We start from the raw sequence: 20498 nt of genomic DNA, 5'->3' as shown, positions 1-20498 counted from the left end.
TATGAACAATGTCTCAGTCATCAAATAGCTTCTGAGCTTATAATGAGAAGTTGTTTTTACTATACAGTGTGAAATATCAATATTATAAATATTGGCATTTCAATTTAATTTGAATTATTAATGACATTTGGGTCCTGATGGCTTTGCGAAGAGTTTTGCTTTCACTTTCCTCATATTACTGCTAATGAATATTTAACCTATACAATCATTGAATTTGTGGATAATTAGAGGGATGTGTAAATGATAAATATATCATGGCATATGAGAGTTTACCTACAAAATGAAAAGTTATCTATCGCTGAATATAGATGTTGACCCAGTCTCTAAGACCTGAACCAAAAATATTTGGTTTTTCTGTATATTAGAGTTAACAAGCATAATACAATATTTTATAAGAATGAAAATACAGTGGTTTCCTGTATGTTTCATTTAGCAAATGTGGGAATTACTTTACTTTTTTCCCAGTTTTTACTAGAAAAAAACAAAGGATAACATGATAAAAATGTAAGAGCAAGACAAATTTTTTATCTTACGATTTAGAGATTTTATTTATTTTGATGTATTATTTTATTTGGCAGAGAAATAAACAAACAGGGGGAGCAGCAGACAGAGGGAGAAGCAGGCTCCCCACTAAGCCGGGGGCCCCATGCAGGGACTCTATCCCAGGACCCTGAGATCATGACCTGAGCCAAAGGCAAACACTTAACTGAATGAATCACCCAGGCATCCCTTAACTTACAATTTAATATGTATTAAGATGGCAAACAATTTTTCAGCTTTATTTAGATCTTCTGTCTTACTTTCTCAAGGAATATTTTAATGTTGGTTAAGTAATTCCCTTAAGTCATATAAATAGCCATAATTTATAAAATAAATTAGAAAAACCACAGTAAAGTATATATTAAAAATAAAGGGTTTTAAAATTCTGTTGTATATGGCAACTATAGCTGTAACTTTTGCTCCTTAGGCTTTGCTAGCCTAAATTACCATCTAAGAGACACCAGGTATTTTCACCTAATATAAATTGGTTAGGTGAAAGAAGGAACCCTTGCAACTTTCAAATTTCAAATATTTTTCTATCATATTAATTTTAAGAATTCATTTGAAAAGTCTTGTATTTCTAAAGGAGCTAGTTAGCCAGCTGTATGATATGGAAAATAATATTCTTTTTCCAAATAATCTTATTAATAGCACACATTTTCTTTTTTTTTTTTTTTAGTATTTATTTATTTGAGAGAAGGAGAGAGCGAGAGAGCAGTCACACACATGAGCGGGGGGGGGCATAGGGAGAGAGAGAGAATCTCAAGCAGACTCCCCCCTGAGCACAGAGCCCCTCAAGACACAGGGCTCAATCTCATGACCCTGGGATCACAACCTTAGCCAAAATCAAGAGGACGCTTAACTGACTGAACCACCCAGCCACTCCCCAAATTCTCATGGTTTTAAACAATTCACTACATTATTAAAACTAATCTGCCTCAAAATAAGGTAGTCTTCAGAGAATTTATTTTTAATACAGATTTATAATGCCTCCTCGATATTCATGCATATCGATATTTATAAACAAACACAATCAAATGAAATTTTAAAAATTCAAATGTAATGGCATTTCAGAGCAACTTATGACAAGAAAGAATACTTAGAGATCCATTTTTTGTTGTTTTTGTTTTAATTCCAGTTAACACACAGTGTTATATTAGTTTCAGATGTACAATGTACTGATCGAACGGTTCAGTACTTCACCCTGTGCTCATCACCAGTGAATTCCTTAAGTCCCCTTCACCTATTTAACTCATCTGCACCTGCCCACCCCTTCTCTGGTAACCATCTGATTGTTTTCTGTAATTAAAAGTGTGTTTCTTGGTTTGTCTCTCTCTCTTATTGTTTTACTTTGTTTTGTTTCTTAAATTCTACATACGAGTGAAATCACATGGTATTTGTCTTTCTCTGATTTCTTTCACTTAGAATTATCTCTCTATCTCCATGTTGTTGCAAATGGAAAGATTTCATTCCTTTTTGAGGCCGAGTGATTGTCCATTGTATGTATATATGCTACGTTTTCTTTATCCATTCATCAGTTGATAGCTGGGGCTGTTTCCATAACTTGGCTATTGTAAATAATGCTGCTATAAACTTGGGAGTGCATGTATACCTTTGAAATAGTGTTTTGGCAGTCTTTGGGCAAATATCCAGCAGTGCCACTGCTGGATCTATCATGAAGTAGTTCTATATTTAACTTTCTGAGGAATTGTCCTTCCCAGCACAATTTATTGGAGAGACTGTCGTTTGTCCATTGGATATTCTTTCCTGCTTTGTCAAAGATTAGTTGACCATAGAGTTGAGGGTCCATTTCTGGGTTCTCTATTCTGTTCTATTGATCTATGTTTCTATTTTTGTGCCAGGACCATACTGTTTTGATCAATACAGCTTTATAATATGATTTGAGGCCCAGAATTCTGATGTTTCCAACTCTGCTTTTCTTTTTTAAGGTTGCTTTAGCTATTCTGGGTCTTTGGTAGTTCCAAACAAATTTTAGGATTGTTTGTTCTAGCTTTGTGAAAAGTGCTGGTGGTGTTTTGATAGGCATCACATTAAATGTGTAGATTATTTTGGGTAGTATAAACATTTTAATAATATGTGTTCCTTCAATCCATAAGTATGGAATATCTTTCCATTTCTTTGTGCCATTGTCGATTTCTTTCATTGATGTTTCATAGTTTTCAAACTATAGGTCTTTCACCTCTTTTGTTAGGTTTAGTATAGGTATCTTACAGTTTTTATTGTAATTAATGGGGTTGATTCTTTAGTTTCTCTTTTCTTTCTTTTTTTTTTTAAGATTTTATTTATTTATTTGACAGACAGAGATCACAAGTAGGCAGAGAGGCAGACAGAGAGAGAGAGAGAGGAGGAAGCAGGCTCCCCGCTGAGCAGAGAAGCCCAATGTGGGGCTCGATCCCAGGACTCTGGGATCATGATCCGAGCCAAAGGCAGAGGCTTTAACCCACTGAGCCACCCAGGTACCCCTAGTTTCTCTTTTCTGATGGTTCATTATTGGTGTGTAGAAATGCAATAGATTTCTGTATGTTGATTTTTTTATCCGATTAATTTGTGTATCAGTTCTAGTGGTTTTTTGGTGGAGTTTTTTGGGTTTTCTATGTATAGTATTATGTCATCTGCAATTAGTGATAATTTTGTTTCTTTTTTGTCAATAAATTCTTTGTGTTGTCTGATTGCCGAGGATAGGACTCCAGTACTATATTAAATTAACAGTGTTGAAAGTAGATGTCTCTGTCTTGTTCCTGACAGTAAGAAAAGCTCTCAGTTTTCCCCCATTGAGGTGATAAGTAGTTGTGAGTTTTTTGTATGTGGCCTTTATTATGTTGAGGTATGTTCTCTCTAGCCCTACTTTGTTGAGGACTTTTTATCACGAATGGATGTTGTGCTTTGTTAAATGCTTTTTCTGCATCTGTCGAAGTGATCCTATGGTTCTTATGCTGTCTCTTACTAATGTGGTATATCACATTGGTTTGCAAATATTAAACCACACTTGTAACCCAGGAATAAATCCCACTTGATCATGGGATTTGAATGATTTTGAATGTGAATGATTTTTTTAAATGTTGGGCTTGGCTTGCTAGTATTTGATTGAGAATTTTTACATACGTGGTCATCAGGGATATTGGCCTGTAGTTCTCTTTTTTAGTGGAGTCCTTGTCTGGTTTTGGAATTAAAGTAATCCTGGCTTCATAAAATGAATTTGGAAATTTTCCTTCCTTTTCCATTTTTTCGAATATTTTGAGAAGAATACATATTCATTCTTTTTTTGAATGTTTGGTAGAATCCATCTGTGAAGTCGCCTGGCCCTGCACTTTTATTTGTTGGGAGTGCTTTGATTACTGATTCAATATCTTTGCTGCTTACCAGTCTGTCCAAGTTTTCTGTTTTGTCCTGTTTCAGTTTTGGTAGTTTATATGTTTCTAGGAATTTCTCCATTTCTTCCAGGATGTAAAATTTTTTGGTGTGTAGCTTTTTCATAACATTCTCTTATGATTGTTTGTATTTCTGTGGGGTTTGTTGCTATTTCTCCTCTCTCATTTGTGATTTTATTTATTTGAGTTCCTTCTCCTTTTTTCTTGATTAACATGGCTAGAGGTTTATCAATTTTATTGACTTTTTTTTTCTTCAAAGAACCAGCTGCTGGTTTCATTGATCTGTTCTATTTTTTTTCTTTAGTTTCTACATCATTTATTTCTGCTCTAGTCTTTATTAATTCATTCATTCTCCTGGTTTTAGGTGTCATTTGTTGTTCTTTTTCTAGTTCCTTTAGGTTCAAGTTTAAGTAGTTTATTTGATATTTTTCTTGCTTTTTGAGATAGACTGTATTGCTGTCAATTTTCCTCTTAGAACTGTTTTTTGCTGCATAAGAGAGGTTTTGAACTGGTATGTTCTTATTTTCATTTGTTTCGTGTCCTTTTTAATTTCTTCTTTGGTTTTCTGGCTGACCCATCCATTGTTTAGCAGCATACTTTTTAACCTCCATGTATTTGTGGTCTTTCCATGTTTGTTCTTGTGGTTGACTTCTAGTTTTATAGTGCTATAGAAAATGTGCATGTTATGATTTTGATCTTCTTGAATTTGTTGAGGTTTATTTTGTGGGCTGCTGTGAGATCTATTCTGGAGAATGTTCCATGTGCACTTGAAAAGAATGAGTATTCTGCTGTTTTAGGATGGAATGTTCTGAATATATCTGTGAAGTCCATCTGATCCAGTGTGTCATTCAAAGCCATCATTTACTTGTTGTTCTGTTTAGATGACCTATCCATTGCTGTAAGTTGGATGTGTGTATGTATGTGTTAAAGTCCTCTACTATTATTGTATCATTAATAATTAGTTCCTTTATTAAATTTTCCTTTATTAATAACTAGTTTCTTAACTGTTTCATACATTTGGGTGCTCATATGTTGGGTGTACAGATATTTACAATTGTTATATCTTCTTGTTGAATTGTCCCTTTATTATTATATAGTGTCCTTTGCCTCTTATAGTCTTTGTTTTAAAATTTATCTTGTCCAGTACAAGTATTGCTACTCTGGCTTTCTTTTGATATGCGTTTGCATGATAGATGTTCTTCCAGCCTCTCACTTTCAATCTGCATGTGTCTTTAGGTCTAAATGGTTTTTTTGTAGGTAGTATATTGATGGGTCTTGTTTTTTTAATCCATCTACCACCCTATGTCTTTTAATTAGAGCATTTAGACAATTTACATTTGAAGTAATTCTTGGTAGATGTGTATTTATTGCCATTTTATTACTTCTTTTGTGGTTGTTTCTGAAGATTTTCTCTGATCCTTTCTTGTCTTTCTCCCTTTCTTTTCTTGATGATTTTACTTAGTGATATATTTGAGTTTCTTTCTCTTTATTCTTTGTATATTTATTAGTGGTTTTTGATATAAGATTATCATTAGGTTTATATATACCTTAGAGACCCATTTTATACCATAGTAATAATTCAATGCAACCAAATTTTATGAACACCTACTAAGAATACTCAGCTAATTTCTTCTCGGTAATCAGTAAAATAGATAAATAAGACACAGTCCTTTCCTTGTAGATGATAGCAGTCTAGAAGTTATGATCAAGATGTTTTTTATATGTTTTATTTTGGTCTAATTTACATACCCAAATGGTACATACATAATTTATATATTCTTTACTTAAAATTTTATGTGTACAGTTTGATGAATTTGACATATATATATATATTATATATATATTATATATATTTATATATACACATATATATCCAAGCAACCATCACCCTATATAAAATATATAACACCCCTTTACCCTAGAAATATCCCTTGTGATCCTATATAGTCGTAGTCACCTCTGGCTCCAAACAATGACTATTCTGATTTTTTCCCCACATAGACTAAGGTTGCCTTTCCAGAAATGTTTTGAGTGAAAACATACTGTTATTAGGAGACAATGCTCTTGACTCTTTCATAGTTCTCCGTGTCTGTGAGCAGAGGTAGTGACTGCTTTTGTTCAGGACTATTTTTCTTAAGGTATTGGTGTAGTGTATAATCTTGGAAGCTAGAGGTACTGTCTTCCTCCTGAAAAAAGGGCAAGTTTGTTGTTGTCCAGTGTGTTAAAGATAATGTGCTTTTGTAGGGCACGGATCAGGTAGGCTTCCTGCCCACTGTAATAGATTCAGATTCCCATAACTCCCACCTTCTTCTCCTACAACACAACTCACTGTGCAAGTGTGATAATGTGGCTAATCCTATTGCTGTGAGTAATAAAGTCCTTTGTCTTTGACCCAGAAGTCTTCTGTCTTGTGCCAGCAAACCTGAAACTTAAAAGTTCACGCACTGTATTCAATCTCAAATCTTACAATTCTTGACAACAGTATGTATTCTTTTGTGTCTGATTTCTGTAGCTTAGCATAATGTTTTTGAATACTATCCATGCTGTTTCACAAATTAATAATCAGTTCCTTTTATTGCTGAGTTGTACTAATGGCATGATTGTATCAGATTGGTTTATGTTCACTTGTTGACATACATTTGGGTTGGTAACAGTCTAGAAGTCAAGATCAGCACATTTTTTTAAGTAGTAGTTATTATATGTAACCCAATAGAGATATTTATAAAATGCTATTATAGTACAGAAGAAGGAGTGATTAATTAAGCAAAAGAAAACTTCCTAGATGAGTTGACATCTGAGGTGGACCTCAAAGAATGAATCTCTTCTCTAGGGCATGGAAGAGTATAGAAGGCTTGGCTTCATGCCCTGTTAAAAAGAAACCAGAGTTCTATTCAAGCGGCTGGTCTTGAACTTTTATATATGTACTTCCATGAATAAGAGGTTTTTCTTTTAAAAAGTTTTATACTTCATTTGAAAGTGAGAGAAGTGACTTTTCTAATTTTAAGCATCCCCAAAACTCAACTCTTCCTTCAGGTCATCAGCATGATCGGTCCCTAGTGGCACCATAATGTTTTGATGGGTTGGTGAGGTGCTGTGTGCCCTCCTCCCATACTTAAAAAATAAATAATAATTTAACTAATATGGGTTATTTATGTTTTCCCAGTCTTTTGTCGATAGTAAGATCATGTTTAGGGAAATGCTGCTACTTTTATCGATTTACAGTCTACCGTATGGATAAGTGTACTGGTTTGGCAACTAGAGCTTCAAAGACTGTGACTCTCTGATCATTCCCCCCACAAGCAGAAAGCTGTTCTGTAGGCTCCCCCGATACAGAAATCCTCAAACAGCTACTGCCCAGCCCATACCCCAGTCTTCATCCTCTCACTGCTCTTGGCGCAGGCGAGTCCTGATTCAGAAAACTTTGTTGGCGAGAGCAAGCTTGGTTCTGTACCTTTTGACTAACTATAGTTTTTGAATTTCTGGTTTTCATAATACTTATACTTTGAATAAAATGGTCTCCCTTGGAAATATTTGTTTCAGGCTAACTGTATTTCTAGTATTCAGGGGCCTCTAAAAGAAATAAAACAGTATAATTTCATAATTTATGAAAGAGATACAAGTAACATGTGAAATAATTAATATCTAATTATGTTAGTGACAATGAGTACATTGAACTAATGGCTAATGAAGAGGCATATAGACAGTGGTTGAGTTAGAATCTGAAAGCAAACTGCCTGGCTTGAATTCTGGCTCTACTGTTTACTCACTGTATGACCTCGCTTGAGTTACTTGACTATTTTGGACCTTCCATAAAATGAGGATGATGACAACAGCATCTACTTCACAAGGATATTGTGAGGATTTCGTGAGTTACAATGTATAAAGCATTTATGACATTGCCTGGTACATACTAAGTAATACATGTGTTCACTGTTGTTGATAATGATGATGATGATTTTAGTTGTAGTAAGTTCCAAAAGAGGTAAGAATAAGCGCTGTATGCTTGGGTTAAATTTAGTACACAGGTTTGGACGACTGCTTCCCAAGGCATTTGTTGGGGGAGTAATAAACAATAAATTGGGAAAGTAAACCAAATTAGATTATGATACTTTGAAAATGAGCTAAGTTTAAATAGGATGCAGTTCTTGAAGGTTCTGGACCATATAAAATACATGCTTGGAACAATCAGTATGACAGTGACACTGGAGAAGAGCCCGTAGAAGCATGTAATTGGGGAATAGAATGAAGTCATCGTCTAGATGTGAGGCAAAGGCCTGGTGGTGAGTGGAGCAGAGCCAGGTAGGAGATAGGGAATGGGGGAGGACAGGAAAAAATGTTTTTGTAGGGAAGCAGGAAGAATGATACCATAACTGTTGAAATAGCTGGAAAAGCGAAAGAAATAGTGACTGAATCTGGATTATTTTGTGTTCTGTTAAGGAAAAAAATCCTGATAAATGACCTTGAGCATCATGAGAATGGCTTCTGGGTCTCAAAGCAAGCCTGACTTGTGTTTGCAATAGTTTTTTTGACAAGTATGATTGTTTTTCCTAATTACTTGGAAATTGGCCATCTATTCATGTTACAAAAGACAGCAATTTAAAAAAAGACACATAATGGGACTTCATATTTGATTAACTTGAATGTTACATTTCATAACCATGTTGGAAAGCAGAATTTTCTACCATCCTTACATTTGTTTCATGTTTCTTTTTACTCTGAGATTGTAATTTAGGTTGTGCTAAGACTTGAATTTTTATGTGACCCTTTATGCAATGTTTTCATTTTATGTTTAAATTCTTGAAATCTTAAAGCGACTCTATGAGAAGAAATACTATTAGAGTATTTCCTCAAGGGTCTGTTAATGTTGTCTTATGAGTTTTTATAATAATTTTAAGCTATGGTATAATAAATATTTAAGTACCTACACTTTGTTCCAGTACTACTTTTTTTGTTCCTTCATTTTTTAGGAATTCTAGTAATAAATGTGTTGGTCTGTATAAGGTGATGGTATAATAGGCAACAATGTCATTTAGTGGGGGGAAAAACTCTTCACAATCCAGAGTAAAATAATAACTGCTCAGACACTTGTTAGTGTATGGCTTGAGCAAGTTACCTTAGCCTCCTGGATCCTATATATATAGCAGGGACATCAGTCATACTTCTTAAAAATTCTGTTTGTCAAGATTATATGAAATTACATGGAATATATGGGACTTACGAAATGGCCTATGTATAAATATTGATGATGATTATTATTTGCAAGATAATGTGTTAGAAATGTTCAACTATGATGGCTTCCATTTCTTACTGTTGCCATAACTCCCTGTCTTGTCTTTCCCTCAGATAATTCTATTGCCATTTGTAAAAAAAAAAAGTTTTTATTTATTTATTTGACAGAGAGAGGGAGACAGCTAGAGAGGGAACACAAGCAAGGGGAGTGGGAGAGTGAGAACTCCCCGCTGAGCAGGGGGCCCTATATAGGCTCAGATCCTAGGACCCTGGGATCGTGGCAGTAGCAGAAGGCAGGTGCTTAAGGACTGAGCCACCCAGGCATCCCTCCATTTAAAAGCATGCTTGCTTAACAGTTGTTCACCTTTATTTTTTCTCATGACCCCCCCCCATTTTTTCCCCATGAAAGGTAAATTTTCCAGTGTCTGGTGAGGCCCAATTGAGCTAAGCCCATGCCTACAGATGTTGGCACCTGGAGTGAGAGAATATGTGTTAGTCATGCTGTAATAAAATTCTTAGGAGTTAATAACTTTGTCCTTTTCCAACTGAAATGACACTGAGCTCTATGGTTCCTTTTTTAAAGGTAAAAAGGAATTTGTCACTTTCATTGCTAATTTTCTCTTCGTAAAGGACTAAGCACACAGAGCCTTATTCTTTTTCCCCTGGGTTGAGAATATCCAGTGTGCTGTAGCATAGCTGGGCTTTATTTGCTGGCCTCTGCCGAGAACACACACGGCAGCTTCTGAGTTCTTCCACTTGACTGCTTCCATGCTGCCAAAGGAGAAAGAGCAGCAGGTCGATGTGGCACAAGTTCCATGTGGAAGGGTCTGCAAAAAATTTCAAGTAAAAACTCGAAATATATGTGCATATATACCAAGATAAGAATATTTTAGTAATACATATATATGTCAGTGTTATTATATATAGTCTTATTTTCTAAGACATATATATGTATATATGTGTATGTCTTTAGTAGTCATATATACATATGAACACTACACACACGCACACACCCACACACACACCCATATACTGCTATATATATTCCATATATGCCATATATGTCTATATGGATGGATGGAGATATATATAGATAGATATAGATACACACACATATACACATGTGTGTGTATATATACACACATACATATGTATATATACACCTATCTATATAGGCATATCTAGATCTATAGATTTAGATATGTAGACACATGGATATATATGTGTCTCCAGGTACTTGATTTTGGCATAAAATTGGCATAAAAACTCAATTTTGGCACTTTTTCTCATGGAATTTTTGAATTTATGGGCCTCTGCTAGAGCTTATTATATAACAATTGAGAAGCAGTTTAGAGTGATGTTTAAGAACACAGCCTCTGCAGCCACACTGCCTAGGCTCAAATGTATGGCTGTTTCTAAACAGCCACTTATCATCAGTAGCACCGTAGGTATTTCCAGTCCCCTAGTTCCCCCATCTGTGAAGTGAAAGTAATAATTGTACTTACTTCACAGAGTTGTGAAGATTAAAGCATACACACATATGCACATATGTATTTGTGTATATATATCACTTAGAATAGTGAGCTGAGCATATGCGAACCCTACATATTATTTATTAAGCAAGTAAAAATCATATTTCTATCTGAAAGTAAAGAGAAAGTAGGGGCTCCTTGGTGGCTCAGTTGGTTAGGTGGCCAGCTCTTGATTTCAGCTCAGGTCATGGTTTCAGAGTCCTGAGATCAAGTCCCATGCTGCCTCTGTGCTTAGTGGGGAGTCTGCTTGTCCCTCTCCCTCCCCTTGTGTCCCTCCCTCCCTGCTCCCGTGCTCTCTTTTTCTCTAATTAAAAAAACCTTGCCTCCGTCAGAAAGGACGAATACCCAACTTTTTTAGCAACATGGACAGGACTGGAAGAGATTATGCTGAGTGAAATAAGTCAAGCAGAGAGAGTCAGTTACCATATGATTTCACTTATTTGTGGAGCATAACAAATAGCATGGAGGACATGGGGAGTTAGAGAAGAGAAGGGAGTTGGGGGAAATTGGAAGGGGAGATGAGCCATGAGAGACTAGGGACTCTGAAAAACAATCTGAGGGTTTTGAAGGGGCGGGGGGTGGGAGGTTGGGGTACCAGGTGGTGGGTATTATAGAGAGCACGGATTGCATGGAGCACTGGGTGTGGTGCAAAAATAATGAATACTGTTATGCTGAAAATAAAAAATAAATTAAAAAAACAAAAAAATAAAAAAATAAAAAAACCTTGACAAAATTAAAGTGGAGAGAGCGTCATATACAGATTTTCAGTGGTAGTTAATGTTTTTTATAGTCTTCTAAATTAAGGTGTGGCATTTTCAAATAAAACAATTAGATGCTAAACCAGCACAGCAATTCCATAATGAGCCAGAAATAGACAAGCCTTCTATGCTACTTTTTGCCCTTTTATCTTTATAACTATTCACTGTAACTGAACTAGAAAATTTGTCCTACTAATCATGACATTTTTGGAAGTACAACGTTATTAAGAGACCATTTTGAAGAATCACGATATTTTATAATTAACAGAAATTTTAGATATCAAATAGTTCTGTCAGCCTTTTGTTCTTGAGGATCAGAGGACAGAGGCTGAGAGAATCAAATGACTTTTTCAAGTTCAGGTAACTAATTCAGAAGCCATGTTTACTAACTTCTAGTGCAGTACCCTTTGACAATAGCATACTTGAAACCTGGTGGTGGTAGTCCAAGGAGGAAGTGTTTGCCTCTCCTTTGTGTGTTCTTATATTAAGCTATATATGCTGTATATTTTTAAATTTTGAAATACTTTTCCACTTACGGAAAAGTTATAAGAATAGTGCTAGGAACTCCTAAACACCTTTTACCCAGACTCACCAACTGCTGGCATTCTGTTCCATTTGCTTTATCGTTCCATCTGTATATCTGTCTTGTTTATTTATGATTTTGTTTTTGAATATTTGGAAAATAAATTGGAGACATCTTATCCATTTATAAATGCTTGAGTGTGCATTTCCTAAGGGTTAGCTGCAATTATGTCATAACTGCAATTACTACTACTAGAAATGAGAAAATTTAATGTTGATACAATAATCTAATCCAGTGTATATTTAAATTTACATGTATATGGGTACTGTGTTTTTTTTTGTGTGTGTATATATATATATACATATATATATAATGAAATATTATTCAGCCATCAAAAAGAATGAAATCTTCCCATTTACAGTGACGTGGTTGGAACTGGAGTTATTAGTCTAAGTGAAGTAAGTCAGTCAGAATAAGACAAATACCATCTGATTTCCCTTATATGTGGAATTTAAGAAACAAAACAATTGAACATAGGGGAAGGGAAGGAAAAATAAAATAAGATAAAAGTAAGTAGGCAACTTATGAGAGACTGTTAATTATAGAAAACAAACAGGGTTGCTTTAGGGGAGAAGCGTGGAGGGATGCACTAAATGGGTGATGGGCATTAAGGAGGGCTCTTTTGGGATGAGCACTGGATGTTGTGCATAAGTGATGAATCACTAAATTCTACTCCTGAAACCACTATTACCCTGTATGTTAACTAACTTGATTTTAAATTTAAAATAAAAAAAAAAAGGTAAGAGATTGTTCTAAATGAAAGTACATTGAAGAGACATGACTGACAATTAAACACAAAGATTGACCCTGGCTTGTGTATCCTGAGCCAGAAAAAATACCCAGTATGTGATCTGTTCCAGAGAATGTAAGAAGCTCTTACCTTTTTCTGTCTTCTTTTGTACCTTGAGATTTTTGAAGACTAGTTATTTTGTAGAATGTCCTTCAGTTTGGGCTTCTGTGGTGTTTCCTCAGGATTAGGTTCAGATTACACATCTTGGGTGGGAACGTAACAGAAATGATGGAAAATGTGTCCTTCCTTGAGCATCACATCAATAGGTGCAAGATGTCAGCTTATTCCAACACTGATGCTGTAAACTTTGATCACATTGGGTCTTCCGGAGTTCTCAGTGGGAAAGTTACTGTTTTAACTTTTCTAAATAATGACTCATTTGTGGGAGATACTTTGAGATTATATAAATATATTTCCCCAACAGACCTTTCCCCACTAATTTTTTGTTTCCATTGATAATTTACAACTTTGTTATTGCTTTCATATTTATTGACATTGTATTGGAAAAAAGAGATTTCTCACTTCTTTGGCTTACTTATCCATCTATCCATCTATTATATCAATAGAACTCATGTGTTCTTTTTTTTTTTTTTTAAGATTTTATTTATTTATTTATTTAAGACAGAAAGGGAAAGCACAAGCAAGGAGGAAGGACAGAGGGAGAAGGGTGGAAGAAGCAGATTCTCTGCTGAGCAGGGAGCCAGACCTGGGGCTCAATCCCATGACCCTGGGATCATGTCTTGAGCTGAAGGCAGACACTTAACTGACTGAGCCACACAGTCATCCCCGTGTATTCTTGTTTTATTCTACAGGTATCATCTGTTATTATTTTTCAGTCCTATATTTGGCCAGTGAAAACAATTTTAAATGAGCTTCTGTGTCCTTTTGCAATTTTCCCATTATACCTGAGTATTTTCTTACTTTCTGACACATGTTATCCTAGGATCATCTTGTTCTTTTTTTGACTAATCCCTGGGGTCAGCTTTTTACCTAAGTAGCCATGATTCCATTTCAAGGTAAATAGCATTTAGAAGTTAAGATCCACTCATTCCTTGTTACTGGTATATTATTACTTCTAGGCTCTCTCCACAGACGGCTCTAAATATATGTCTCTGTTTCTGTACCTTTGCATCTATCTGTTTAAAACCATGAGAAGTTTGTCAAAGGGTACAGAGTTGCAGTTATATAGGATGAATAAGTCTAGAGTTCTAATATATGGTATGTTGACTGTAATTCATAATACTTTATTAGATACTAGAAATTTGCTGAGAGTGGATTTAGATGCTTTTGTCACACACAAGCAAATGGTAACTGTTGAGATGATATGTGAATTAGCTTATCTGTAGTTCTCATTTATATGTGTATGTACACAAATCATCATACTGTATGCCTTAACTATATACAACTATTTTATTAAAAAATAAAAACTGTGACTCCACACTGATACCTCTAATTCTGATCCCAAACCACAGGACACATTCTTTTCTTCCCATATTTGTTAACTTTCTCTTCCAACAGTGAGAAATCTGGCTTTCCATTTTGTTCAACATGTATATTAGTTGCCTCAACTTTGAATACACAGAAGGTAATTTCGTGATCCTTCTAGTGTCTCTGTAAGTGACCTGAGGAAGGACTCCACTTGGCACTGCTTCCATCACATGCCCCCTCCTTGGGCTGGTCACTGTTTGGGGAGGGGGTGGTGCTTAGGAACTCTACATAATCACATCCATGCCTATCCTGTGGCAGTGGTTTGCTGCTATGATCTGACACAACATGGCGTGAGGGAAGGACAGTTCCACAAAGATAAGCTTCAGGGAGTTCCAAATAACATATGTCCTGCCACGCTTCCTATTTAATTTTTTTTTTAATGTTTAGGATTTAGTTATCTTTCACTGAACTGCTAATTAAATATGTTCAGGGGGCGATAAAGCTAGGTTTCAATTCAGCTTATCTAAAACTAGAGTGTAAATTAATTTGATATTTTGAAGAACTAAAATGTGTTCAAATTATATGAGCATAATGATACCTCATCCAAGATCAAAGTTGAACATATCAAAGTCCATCATAATGTGAATGATGCTGAATAAAGTAGAATAGCAGTTAGATTTTTTTTTCTGTGACATCCCTCCACTTTCTTCAAATTCTAATGAAAAAATTGCATTGTCAGTACCTCAATGTAATAAACCATTGGGAGAGCAACTGTGGCTCAGTGATTAGGACAAGATTTATATACTCAGAGTACCTAGTTGTTTTCCAGAGCTTATAAAGCAGGGCTGATGATGTTCACCACGCAGGATTAATTGACAAAGAAGAAGTGGTCCTTATTGGAAATCATTAAGTACCTCAAAGCTTGCATTTGAAGAAAACCTGAAACTTCATCACAGACAAATGACTATACCCGGCCAAAGTTACCTACTCATAAAGTATTTTCTTTGAAGTGTGGTTGAATAAAAAGCTGCCCCTTAGAGAGCCCTGAAATGATAATGTAATTAACAATATACCTGATTTTCCTAGGTTAGACTCACTAAAGGAATCTGACATTAAAAGTAGTATTTTATACAAGCTTTTATGTAAGCTTAAAAAGGTGATCATCAGAGGAAAGAGATGGAGAAACTCTATAAATGGTAAACCCCGAGGTCATTTCCCTACTGTGGGGAGGACCCAGCTGAGAAGGTATTATGTCCCCCGCAACCCTCTGCCCCCTAGTCCCCCCCCCCCAATGCTGTCTTGCTCAACATTCCACTTGCTTTATCTTGGCTCTTCCCACTCTTTCCACTATGTACAAAAGCCATCCTTCATTGCTGCTATTGCTCCCCCTTCATTTAGGTATTATAATCCCATTATTTTTCAGATTTAAGTGTGGACAACTTCATTGTTCCTTGAGACAGCTTTTCAAAAAAGGTTTTACTAATGAGCAATGAGTGAGGGGGAAAAGGAACACACAAAAGCTTAAAAATTGAGATGTTTATAAAGTCAGGTTTCTGATCCTATTTTTTTTTTTTCTGATCCTGTTTTTAGGGATCTAGTCATAAATGGGATTACTATAAAATAGGAACATTCAACCTTTTCCCTGCTTAAGATCCGTTTTCTTTCTTCTTTGCGGCCATGTGATACAATGGTAGTTGCTGTCTTAAAGCTCTCAGTGAGCTATTATTTCCAACCATTAAGAAAAGTTGACTTCAGAGTTTGCTTCAGCAGTACATATACTAAAATTGAAGCAATACAGAGAAGATAGCATGGTCCTTGTGTAAAGATAGACATGCAAGTTCATGACATGTTCTGTATTTTTCAGTAATCCACAGCATAGTGACTATAGTTAATAATACAACATTGCATATTTGAAAACCGCTAGTAGAGTGGATTCTGATATTTCTCATTAGGAGAAAAATATTTTGTAACTGTATGTGGTGATGGATGTTAACTGGACTTACTGTGGTGATCATTTTGCAAGGTATATAAATACTGAATCAATACATTCTATGCCTAAAATGAATATAACATTATGTCAATTGTATCTCAATTAAAAAAAAAAAAAGAACAGTGAAGAAGGTGACTTTCTTTTCTTTTCCCATTTCAAATGTCATTCTCTTTTGTAGAGCAGCTGAATTTCTCTTTTATATTAGAAGGACACCTTCAGTTCTTGGTTTGTTTACAGAATTCAAGTAACAAAGAGCCTCCCTCTTGTTTTCATACATGATTGATGGATTGTGACCATCCACAGTGTTGTTCTGAAACATCTGGGGGGGATCTTAGGTTCCACAGGAAAGAGAACTGTGATTAATTAACAATGTCTGCAGTGAGTGAGGTTGAAGAATATCTGGATGGTTGCCATATATCTGTCATTTCTCCCTTAATATCTTTGAAGGTAAAGTATTTGTTTTGATTTGATTTTTGTTTCTGCTCAGGTTATCAGCATTGGGAATTCCAATGATTTTTTTTTGTTGTTGTACTTATCCTTCAAATAGTGATGTGGTGGTGAGAGACACATCTAAGTATGTGGTAAAATACTTTTCTCCCTGTCTAATTTAAGACCCCCTTAAGAGAGAGCGGATTCTTTCTATAGAGTGTGAAGCATTTAACATAAAACAAAAACAAAATAAATACTTTGGGGGGCTTTTTAAAAATGGTTCATCTTACTAAATCATTTTGATTTCTCACCAAATGATGATGGAAATATTGAAGCTTAAAATATAAAATGTAGATTGATATTCCTATTCCAATCCCACATCTACATAATTTTTCTAGTATTGTCTAGTCTATGATGTTTTGGACAATTTAATTTCAAATGAATCAAGGAATAGGATATTTAGTGTTTCCTCAGGAAAAGAACTATACATTTATAAAATTATTACCATTACAGTTTCCCCAGGTGGGCTCTTTTGGTGACTGTTTTAAACTTCATTTTCATAACCATTGCACTTTATTCAATTCCTTTGTTTTCTTCACACATAAACTCTTAGGAAGAAATGTTTCTTTATTTTTAATTCAAATTATGATTAAGGGTAACATCCAGAGAGACAAATGGAAATTTTTTTTGCTCAGTAGATTCTGAAGTTCGTTTTAGCCTTAAACTACTAAAAACTTAAAGGGTTAGTATTAGGTGGGAGACTTTGGATTGAGGTTTTTGCACTGGTGTTTAGTAAAATGAAATGTTTTCGGAATTTTGCCCTATACTCTGAGCAGCCTTGAGGCCTCTGGGGCCAATTCTAGTAGCCCCCAAAGACTGATATTTTTGTTCAGTCACACATTTCTTCATTTATTTATGTTCATGCAACAAACCTTTGAATATTCAGTATAAGCAATTAGTCTGGGGCTTACAGGGAGCCCATTTCCATAATGTGTTATGGTGTCAAAGACTGAAGAGTAGTAAGCATGTGGCCCACCTGGAATAAAGCTTATTGTCAGTGATGTGGGAACTCATGGAAGGGAAATGTCCAGACTGGGGATGACAGGGAAGTGTTTGCAGAAGAGCAGGAGGATGAATAAAGATTCCCTGTGAAGTCCAGGCAGTGAGAACAACCCTTTGTGAAAACCCAAAGCTCCTTTCAAGGTACACTTTCTAAAAACAGATTTAGGCTCCTGGAATTTATCTCAGAGCTAAAATGGTCTACACTAGATCCTCTGCATTCTTGGACTTAGAACACTGATTCCCTTGTAGATACCACAGTTTGATTCATTCTTCAAAGGAAGAGGTGGTGTGCTGGAGATTGAAGGGCAGAGACTGAACTATTTTTCAGTCACTTGTTTTCTTTTGTTAGCAGCTAACCTTACCCCAAGATATGAAGAGTGAATTCTTTAAAGTCTCCTTATATATGTATATTTTTTTGTAAATACACATTGTCTTAATCTGCTCTGGTTGTCATAACAAGCTGTCATAGACTGGGTGGCTTAAGCAACAGAAATTTATTTTCTCACAGTTCTGGAGGCTGGAGGTCCAAGAGCAAAGTGCCAGGATGGTTGAATTCTGGAAAGGTTCTTTTCTTGGCTTTCAGGAAACCACTTTTTCAGTGTGTGCTCACATGGCCTTTGCCTGTGCCTTCTCATGGAGAAAAAACAACAGAGACAGAGGGAGACCAAGAAAGAGCGAAATGTCAAGTCTGAAATTACTTAAACATTTAGTATATTAAAAAGAGTTTCTAAAAAAAAAAAAAGAGTTTCAAGTTCTAAATCAAGTAAATAATTGCAGTTATTGGGACACCTGGGTGGCTCAGTTGGTTAAGCAGCTGCCTTCGGCTCAGGTCATGATCCCAGTTTCCTGGGATCAAGTCCCACATCGGGTTCCTTGCTCTGTGGGGAGCCTGCTTCTCCCTCTGACTCTGCCTTCCACTCTGTCTGCCTGTGCTCACTCTCGCTCTCTCTCTGACAAATAAATAAATAAAATCTTTAAAAAAAAATAATTGCAGTTATTGAAGAAATGTTCTGGGAAATAATAAAAATAAAAATAAACCTGTAACTTTATAGACTTAACCGTGACCTAGCCCATGATCAGGTTGGTCAGTGAACATCCTATGGCAGACCTCTTTTATTTATTTATTTATTTATTTATTTTCTTGGGCATAGAATGTCAGATCTGCAGGAATATGCTTACATGTCTTCTAGTGCTATGGAACTTAATATTTTATTTTATTTTTTTAAAAGATTTTATTTACTTATTTGAGAGATAAACAGAGCAACAGAGATAGCAAGATGATATCAAGAGAGCAGGAGTGGGGAAGAGAGGGAGAAGCGGACTCCCAGAGCCGGACGTGGGACTCTATGCCAGGACCCTGGGATCATAACCTAAGCCAAAGGCCGATGCTTAACAGACTGAGCCACCCAGGCACCCTGGAATTAACATTTTAAAAATGAAAGAAAAAATAATAATAAACGTTTTGCCTTTCAGGATTTTATTCCCTAGGGAGAGTACACTGTAATGCATAAATGCCCACACCCACCATAAACACACACACACACATCATATACATGCACTCATATATGCACATATAGTATTTCGTTCTGTGTGTATATTTTTGTTGTGTGAGCCATGACCTATAGAAAGGCTATATGTCAACATTTAGACATACAGCCGAAGAAAGTATACTACTGCTTGACAAACCATCATGTTAGTAACAGCTACAAAACAGCTTTAAAAAAAAATAGAAAGAAAGGTTAGAATTTGATAAATATTGACTATCTGTAGTTACATACGGTATACAGTGCAAGTACATTCATTTTGTAAAGGAATCAGGTTCTCATGTCAACCCCTAAGGTGACAATTTGATGTGAACAAAATTACTCTCAAAAGTCACAGAAATCTCTCTCAAATTGCAGCATTTTACCAAATCTGCCAGGTTTATTTTTGTTTTCTCCCCTAGCAATAGGACAAATCACTGTTCTTTGGTGGAACAACCGGAATAGCTATCTGTGTTGAAGGACTGTGTAGGGGGAAATCACGTGTGCTCTGAAACTGTGGGGTCATATTTGCACAGTAAGAGACTCCGATCCCGAGGGAACGTGGCTGCGAGAGGACACCTCCCACTTATCCTGGGAGCATGCGTTCACTGAATGTCCCAGAGGCCGCGCGGTGGAATTGTCGGGCTATCCAAGCTGTTGTCTCTCCTTTCTTCTCCCCACCTCCCTCCTTTGTCAATCTCTTGTGTTTGCCTAACGTGTGTAGTCATGTAGGTAAATTCACACCTATTACAACTCTTTGGCATACAGCATTCTATACCCGTTTTTGTTTCTGTGCTTGTTTGTTTATCTCTGTTGAAATTAAGTCACATATTTAAATACTTATGAGTGTGACTGTTTGACTTTTAGAAAATTCTGCTAGGAGTATGAATTTCATCTCTGATTGCACCATGTAATACTGTTGTGTTCCCAGCCCATCTGATTGCTAAAAGAGTACACAAACCAGTTTCCACAGCTGGAAAATAATTCAAAGCTATCAGCCCATCAAATGATGGGAACTTTCTAAGCCTCAGCATGGTACAGTCCTCATCACTGGTCATCACTGAGGCTTTTTCCGAAGATTGATGTGAAGACACCAGTTAACTTCTCAGTTCTGTTTTTGTTTTAGTTTAGAGTAACCGTTAATTTATGTTATCGTTCTATTGTCATTGTTACATGGATTTTCTAAACACTTAAGTTGATAGTTCTATTTTGTAATCTCCTGTACTACCCAGCTCCCATGTCCTG

The 20498-nt window shown here is 35.8% G+C and overlaps 1 protein-coding gene and 1 non-coding gene across 3 annotated transcripts in view; both read left to right on the top strand.

Annotated features, from left to right (window-relative positions):
• The window catches only part of ARHGAP24 (Rho GTPase activating protein 24), a 516663-nt gene that overhangs the window by 57598 nt on the left and 438567 nt on the right, over positions 1 to 20498 (top strand). The gene's annotated exons all lie outside the window — the stretch shown is intronic.
• On the top strand, positions 16006 to 16110 carry LOC122890739. Its single transcript, XR_006381168.1, has one exon. It is a non-coding gene; the product is annotated as a U6 spliceosomal RNA (small nuclear RNA).

The sequence above is a fragment of the Neovison vison genome, chromosome 11 (assembly GCF_020171115.1).
Source record: "Neovison vison isolate M4711 chromosome 11, ASM_NN_V1, whole genome shotgun sequence".
Taxonomy (NCBI): Eukaryota; Metazoa; Chordata; class Mammalia; order Carnivora; family Mustelidae; genus Neogale; species Neogale vison.
Note: the sequence above shows the minus strand (reverse complement) of the source record. Positions and strands in the feature narration are given on the sequence as shown.